The following is a 7240-nucleotide window of genomic DNA, read 5'->3' on the forward strand; positions in this document are numbered from 1 at the left end:
CGGGGCAGCACCATGCAGAGAGCCACCCACATCCGCCCCCCCCAAACCAGAAACATTAGTCCAAAACCACAGAACCGGGACCCCAAACCACATGGAGCCATGCTCCCAAACCTGTACAGTGAACATACACAAGCCCAAGACTGAGGGCCATGATGGCCGCCATCAAGAAATGTAGACTACATCAAGCTCTGGAGAGAGATCAGCCTTTTAAAGTCCCAATGAAAGACAAGAAACACTTCATTACTAGTCCCGTGCCAACCAGACAATACATTTAAGACCCATGATATGGTGCTCAGCAAGCACTGCAGAAGCCAAGAACTATGGGAACAAGACCTGATAAATGGATACTATAGTACACAGAAACAAACATACACCATAGAACACATGCTGGAACTGCCCTGCCTGGCACACACTAGGCTGAAAAGGATGAATCCAGGGCCTCTTCACCCAGTTGTTACTGGATTCTGTTCCTCTGCTGCACTGATTTAAAAGCCATCCCCATGCACATATCACACAAGACACCAAGGTACAACCCCACCCAAGACACAGACGGGGCATTTCAGGCCAAACTTAGCTTTAGGGACTGCTGGAAAGCAGGCTTCATCCTCAAGGCACTATGCAGGCTAGATGACATGGGGCTCCAGGCACCTCTTCACCTGCGGAAACAGCACTGCAATCAGACACCGCCATGCCAGACAAACTTTTCCTGTTAAAACACCCTTCTCAGATGCCCTGCGGCATGCAAGTCATCTCCTTTGCTCCAATTCTAAAGACCTGATGTTATAGCCCACCTTGCCTGTGGCACCTGATGAACAGAAGAGAAAGCAACCGCAGCGCTTGGAAACCATCCCTGCACGTGCTGCTCCTTGTCACTCTCTGGTCTCATCTCAAGTCCTCAGCCACTTGTGTGGAAAGCCTGCCATGGCACCTGCAAAGCAAGACAGAGACCCTTCAGAGTCACCTCACGCTACTTGGCCATTCCGCTCCAACCCAGCTCATGATGAGCCGCCCTACTTACGCAGCTCTTCAGAATGCAGTTTGCTCCTTTGAACCTCTGCGAGACACCTGTCAAAGAGGAAGAAAAGCATAGGCCGAGGCAGCATCCAAAGCCACAGCACAGCTAGGACAGTTACTCTCATCTGCTGCCTTACCTCCACCTGCTTACCTACCCCGAGGCAGATGCTTCCATCTACCCTCTTAAGCCAGCTACAACACCTCTAAAACAGAAAAGAGGGGAAACTAGAGTGACAGTGAGAACCGCAACCCAACTATAAGTGCTCCATCTGTTCATCGCTCACCTTGCCAGAGGCAGCTCTGGGTGTGACGTCCCAGGTTGTACACTGCGTTTAAGCTTTAACAAATGAAAACAGTCAGAAGATAATCATTCAGATGCCAGCATTAGCACCCATCCCTCAACAACACAAGGGACCCCATTGCCAATGTTACCGTTTCAAAACGGCAGACAACTTGCCTCGGCACCTCAGAAGTAGACCAAGCCACTCACCGAGCTGCCAAACGAGAGCTTGACAGCTCCAGAAGGAGCTCTTTCCTTTGACCGGTTCCTCTGTACAGTTTATCTAGGACTGGAGAAAAAAAAAAAAAAAAAAAAACACGCTCCACATCTGAAGCCTTCAAGATCTCAACTGACAGACCTCTCCATTAGCACTATTCAAGCACTATGCAAACAGCTGCTCGCAAGCAGCTCAGGTCTCCCCCTCCACATTTGCCAAACACCACTGAGATGACTCTGTGCCAGCTGCCCTTCAGTACGTGCCCAGAGGCAGACCGGATGTCTTTGCCAAAACAGTCCGGACAATGCATTAGTACACCGATGGATCCGCCACGTTAGCTACCATCACTAACTGCCAGGCAGGACAGCTCCAGGCCAAACACACACACACACAGGCACGCTACAAACATTACGAACAAAACACAGAACACAAGGCGCAAAAAAAAAAGACTCCCAGAGGGAAGCCCTACAGCGACAGCAAGTCAGAACAGGTGCTCTGCAGCAGACCCAAGGAGAGACTCAAATGTCACAACATGTGACTGGAAGCAACTGCCAGAACTGGGATGATGGAGGCATAAAAAGCCTGCCTTTAAGACAAGAGACCAGAAGGATGGGGAGTGCAAACCCCATAAGAAAAATGCTTCGGAAATGAACTCCCAAGACAAGAGCTCCTGATGCGACCCAGATGACTTCTGCAAGAGTGAGGATGGAAACAGATGCGATCTGAAACTGAATACTGATGCACAAGACCTGAAACAGATCTGCACTTTAGGCTGCAACTGCAAGACAAGAAGTGCTCGGATCAGACCCATGATGACAAAACAAGCATTTAGGACCTTTGGCGCTGCTACCAAGTTGCCAGTCTAGTCAGTCCAGTGCAAGAAGCAAGGAGGATATCGAGACCCGAGGAGCGCATAACACAGAACACACGCTGCAGAAGCAGCACTACAAGACAGATGGACAGATGGGAACTGTCCTGCCTGGCACATACACTCACGCTACAAAATACCCCCTGCTCCTTCTATTAGCCTGGTGACCCAGCCTCAAGCAGCCTGAAGGTGACCCAGCCTGAACCACCCTCACAGTGGCACCAAGTATATTCAGCCAGCTGGCTCCGTGCTGCTCTGGCTCCCAGCTCCCATCAGCCACTCCACACATGCAAATACCAGGTGCCCCTAAACTTAGCTCTCAGATTGCTGGATGGTAAATTCCCTCCACCTCAAGAAATGCACAGCCACTGGGAGACATCTCAGCCCATTGCCAGGCTTATCATCATCTGCAAAAACAGAGTACCAGCATTCACTAGCACACCGGCCCTGATGCCCACCTCCTCCGCAATGCTGACTATCACTGAAGCAACATACGGTTGTGCTCACCCATTCCTCTCTGAGTCCAAGCTCCAACAGTACAGCCGGTATCACCCACACCACCTGGGAAAACAAAGGGATAAAATGATCGTTGTGTTCTCAAGTAATCACCCGCCACACTGCTCCTCTATCCCACCCAGCTTCACCTCAGACCCTCAGCAGATTCTGAGGAAGGCCTGCCACAGCACCTACTGAAACAGAGGGGAAACACTTCAAAGACTTGCCTTAGGGGTCATTGCTTAGGGACACTGACTGGGCTGACGACCCTCTCGCCTTTTCTCAGCACTCCACGACGTGGGAATTCACCTCTCCAAGACTGCAGGAAGCACCCACAAAAGAAAAAAAAAAAAGAAAAGGCAGATCCTCAGGCACCTCACAGGCACAGCCTACCTGCTGCAATACCTCTCTTTCGCTGGCTCTTTTTCTTCAGCTGCTCACATGCTCCAACTCGGCCGGGGCGGTACCACACGGCAGTGGGACAGGCCGGGGCAGCACCACGCAGAGAGCCACCCACATCCACCCCCCCCAAACCAGAAACATTAGTCCAAAACCACAGAACCGGGACCCCAAACCACATGGAGCCATGCTCCCAAACTGTACGTGAACATACACAAGCCCAAGACTGAGGGCCATGATGGCCGCCATCAAGAAATGTAGACTACATCAAGCTCTGGAGAGAGATCAGCCTTTTAAAGTCCCAATGAAAGACAAGAAACACTTCATTACTAGTCCCGTGCCAACCTGACAATACATTTAAGGCCCATGATACGGTGCTCAGCAAGCACTGCAGAAGCCAAGAACTATGGGAACAAGACCTGATAAATGGATACTGTAGTACACAGAAACAAACATACACCATAGAACACATGCTGGAACTGCCCTGCCTGGCACACACTAGGCTGAAAAGGATGAACCCAGGGCCTCTTCACACAGTTGTTACTGGATTCTGTTCCTCTGCTGCACTGATTTAAAAGCCATCCCCATGCACATATCACACAGACACCAAGGTACAACCCCACCCAAGACACACAGACAGGGCATTTCAGGCCAAACTTAGCTTTAGGGACTGCTGGAAAGCAGGCTTCATCCTCAAGGCACACTGCAGGCTAGATGACATGGGGCTCCAGGCACCTCTTCACCTGCGGAAACACACGGCAATCAGACACCGCCACACCAGACAAACTTTTCCTGTTAAAACACCCTTCTCAGATGCCCTGCGGCATGCAAGTCATCTCCTTTGCTCCAATTCTAAAGACTGATGTTATAGCCCACCTTGCCTGTGGCACCTGATGAACAGAAGAGAAAGCAACCTGCAGCGCTTGGAAACCATCCCTGCACGTGCTGCTCCTTGTCACTCTCTGGTCTCATCTCAAGTCCTCAGCCACTTGTGTGGAAAGCCTGCCATGGCACCTGCAAAGCAAGACAGAGACCCTTCAGAGTCACCTCACGCTACTTGGCCATTCCGCTCCAACCCAGCTCATGATGAGTCGCCCTACTTACGCAGCTCTTCAGAATGCAGTTTGCTCCTTTGAACCTCTGCGAGACACCTGTCAAAGAGGAAGAAAAGCATAGGCCGAGGCAGCATCCAAAGCCACAGCACAGCTAGGACAGTTACTCTCATCTGCTGCCTTACCTCTACCCGCTTACCTACCCCGAGGCAGATGCTTCCATCTACCCTCTTAAGCCAGCTACAACACCTCTAAAACAGAAAAGAGGGGACACTTAGAGTGACAGTGAGAACCGCAACCCAACTATAAGTGCTCCATCTGTTCATCGCTCACCTTGCCAGAGGCAGCTCTGGGTGTGACGTCCCAGGTTGTACACTGCGTTTAAGCTTTAACAAATGAAAACAGTCAGAAGATAATCATTCAGATGCCAGCATTAGCACCCATCCCTCAACAACACAAGGGACCCCATTGCCAATGTTACCATTTCAAAACAGCAGACAACTTGCCTCGGCACCTCAGAAGTAGACCAAGCCAGTCACCGAGCTGCCAAACGAGAGCTTGACAGCTCCAGAAGGAGCTCTTTCCTTTGACCGGTTCCTTGTGCAGTTTATCTAGGAGTGGAGAAAAAAAAAAAAAAAAAACACGCTCCACATCTGCGAGCCTTCAAGATTCAACGACAGACCCCTCCTCTAGCACTATTCAAGCACTATGCAAACAGCTGCTCGCAAGCAGCTCAGGTCTCCCCCTCCACATTTGCCAAACACCACTGAGATGACTCTGTGCCAGCTGCCCTTCAGTACGTGCCCAGAGGCAGACCGGATGTCTTTGCCAAAACAGTCCGGACAATGCATTAGTACACCGATGGACCGCCACGTTAGCTACCATCACTAACTGCCAGGCAGGACAGCTCCAGGCCAAACACACACACACACAGGCACGCTACAAACATTACGAACAAAACACAGAACACAAGGCGCAAAAAAAAAAAAGACTCCCAGAGGGAAGCCCTACAGCGACAGCAAGTCAGAACAGGTGCTCTGCAGCAGTCCCAAGGAGAGACTCAAACGTCACAACATGTGACTGGAAGCAACTGCCAGAACTGGGATGATGGAGGCATAAAAAGCCTGCCTTTAAGACAAGAGACCAGAAGGATGGGGAGTGCAAACCCCATAAGAAAAATGCTTTGGAAATGAACTCCCAAGACAGAGCTCCTGATGAAGCCCACATGACTCCTACAAGAGTGAGGATGGAAACAGATGCGATCTGAAACTGAATATGATGCACAAGACCTGAAACACATCTGCGCTTTAAGCTGCGACTGCCAGTCAAGAAGCGCTCAGATCAGCCCTACGATGATGAAACAAGCATTTAGGACCTTTGGTGTGGCTAGCAAGTTGCCCATCTAATCTGTCCAGTGGAAGAAGGCAATGAGGATATCAAGACCTGAGGAGCGCGTAACATATCATGATCACATCAAGAAACATTTGATACAAAAAAAATTACATGCACATAAGAAATGATCTCTTTAGGCTCCCACTGCAAGACAAGCAATGCTCAGCTTCCAATTGAGCATCAACATTATTCCAGTGAGGTCAAGGGTTCAACGCCCTCAGGATGGCTTCCCCAGGGCCTGCCAAGCACCAAGAGCAACAGCACAGCACAGACAACACAGAACACAGACACCAAGCTGGAACTGCCCTGCCTGGCACGTGCTCAAGCTGTACCTGACAGAATCCCACCCCTCCACACACTGTCTGACCGTGATCAATCCTAAAAGGCCCCACCCACTGCAATGACTTAAAAGCACAGACCCTCGCCCTATGTGTGCATTCAAAACCCAAAAGCAAACATAGCACTTGCCCCCCAACTTAGCTTGGGAATGATGGGAGGCAGGATTCCATCCTCATCAAGGAACACAAAGGCTAGCCAGGACGTTGCTTCCGGCATAAGGCTCCTCTTCACCTGCAGAAATAAAGTGCCATCAGGCACTGGCACACCAGCCAGACTTCTTCCAGTGAAACACCCACCTCAAAAACAAAACAGTTTCAGCTCTTCAGCTCTGCTACTGAAGTCAGATAGACAAACTCTAGACAACTGCCCGCCTTCCCCTGCCAACCACCCCCAAACACACAGTATTTGCCCCTGGACTTAATTCTCAGGGGTCTGAATCCATCCTCAAGGTGGACCACAGAGACCAACTAGGATGTTCCCAGTATCTTCTTCGTCCCCGGAAAAGAGGACTCACCCAGAGGTGGGACCGATAGACTACCAAACCAAAACCAATGCCCTTTTTCCAACTTTTCTCCACTCACCTTCCCGATCCAGGCTTAGCGCTTCCATTTACTACGCTGAGCCAAGGTCACGTAGCTTAGACCAAGGAGAAAGAACAAACAAATGTGACAATCCACAAAACAGCCTATACCCACTCCTCTTCCTTCCTCCCCTACCCCAACAGCCAAGAAGCCCCAGACCCACATTCCCCAACCCAGTACCACCACTTCGCTCACCTAACATACCAACGAGGTGCATCACACTCCCAGCTCCTCTTGCGCTCCAGCACTTCAGGAACTGGAACTGCTGACGCCTGGCACGCCTCAGGAACGTGACAGGAGATGTACTCTGCTGTCGCAAGGTGCTTCCAAAGCCTGCCCAACAGGCAAAGCACACTAACACAATCCACTGACCAACTCGGGGCTCACACTGCCATCCACTCACCCTCGTGCCTCATTCAAGTGTCCGTGCCCATGCCCTGGGCTACAAGAAGGTCATATCCGTGATGGACAAGCAAACAGTACAGCTCCTTGCAGAGGACTCAAACACAGAGACGAGAGCCTGAAAAAAAAAAAAAAAAAACCACCCTCAGGTCCACAAATGCCAAAAGGCCATAAATGCACAGCAGCCCCAACAGGGATAAT

General features: G+C 50.6%; 1 long non-coding RNA gene across 4 annotated transcripts; it reads right to left on the minus strand.

The window, feature by feature from the left end:
* Positions 1 to 618: 618 nt before the first annotated feature.
* On the minus strand, positions 619 to 4943 carry LOC118248717 (uncharacterized). Of its 4 annotated transcripts, none has more exons than XR_007709348.1 (6): positions 4865 to 4943; positions 4659 to 4711; positions 4529 to 4576; positions 1019 to 1065; positions 792 to 928; positions 619 to 656 (listed from the first exon to the last, which is right to left on the minus strand). It is a non-coding gene; the product is annotated as an uncharacterized LOC118248717 (long non-coding RNA). The 4 variants fall into 4 exon arrangements; XR_007709346.1 differs by lacking the exon at positions 1019 to 1065 and adding an exon at positions 4378 to 4424; XR_007709349.1 differs by lacking the exon at positions 4529 to 4576 and adding an exon at positions 1170 to 1217 and having other exon boundaries at positions 4865 to 4877.
* Positions 4944 to 7240: the final 2297 nt, after the last annotated feature.

This window comes from Cygnus atratus, unplaced genomic scaffold (assembly GCF_013377495.2).
Source record: "Cygnus atratus isolate AKBS03 ecotype Queensland, Australia unplaced genomic scaffold, CAtr_DNAZoo_HiC_assembly HiC_scaffold_164, whole genome shotgun sequence".
Classification (NCBI taxonomy): domain Eukaryota; kingdom Metazoa; phylum Chordata; class Aves; order Anseriformes; family Anatidae; genus Cygnus; species Cygnus atratus.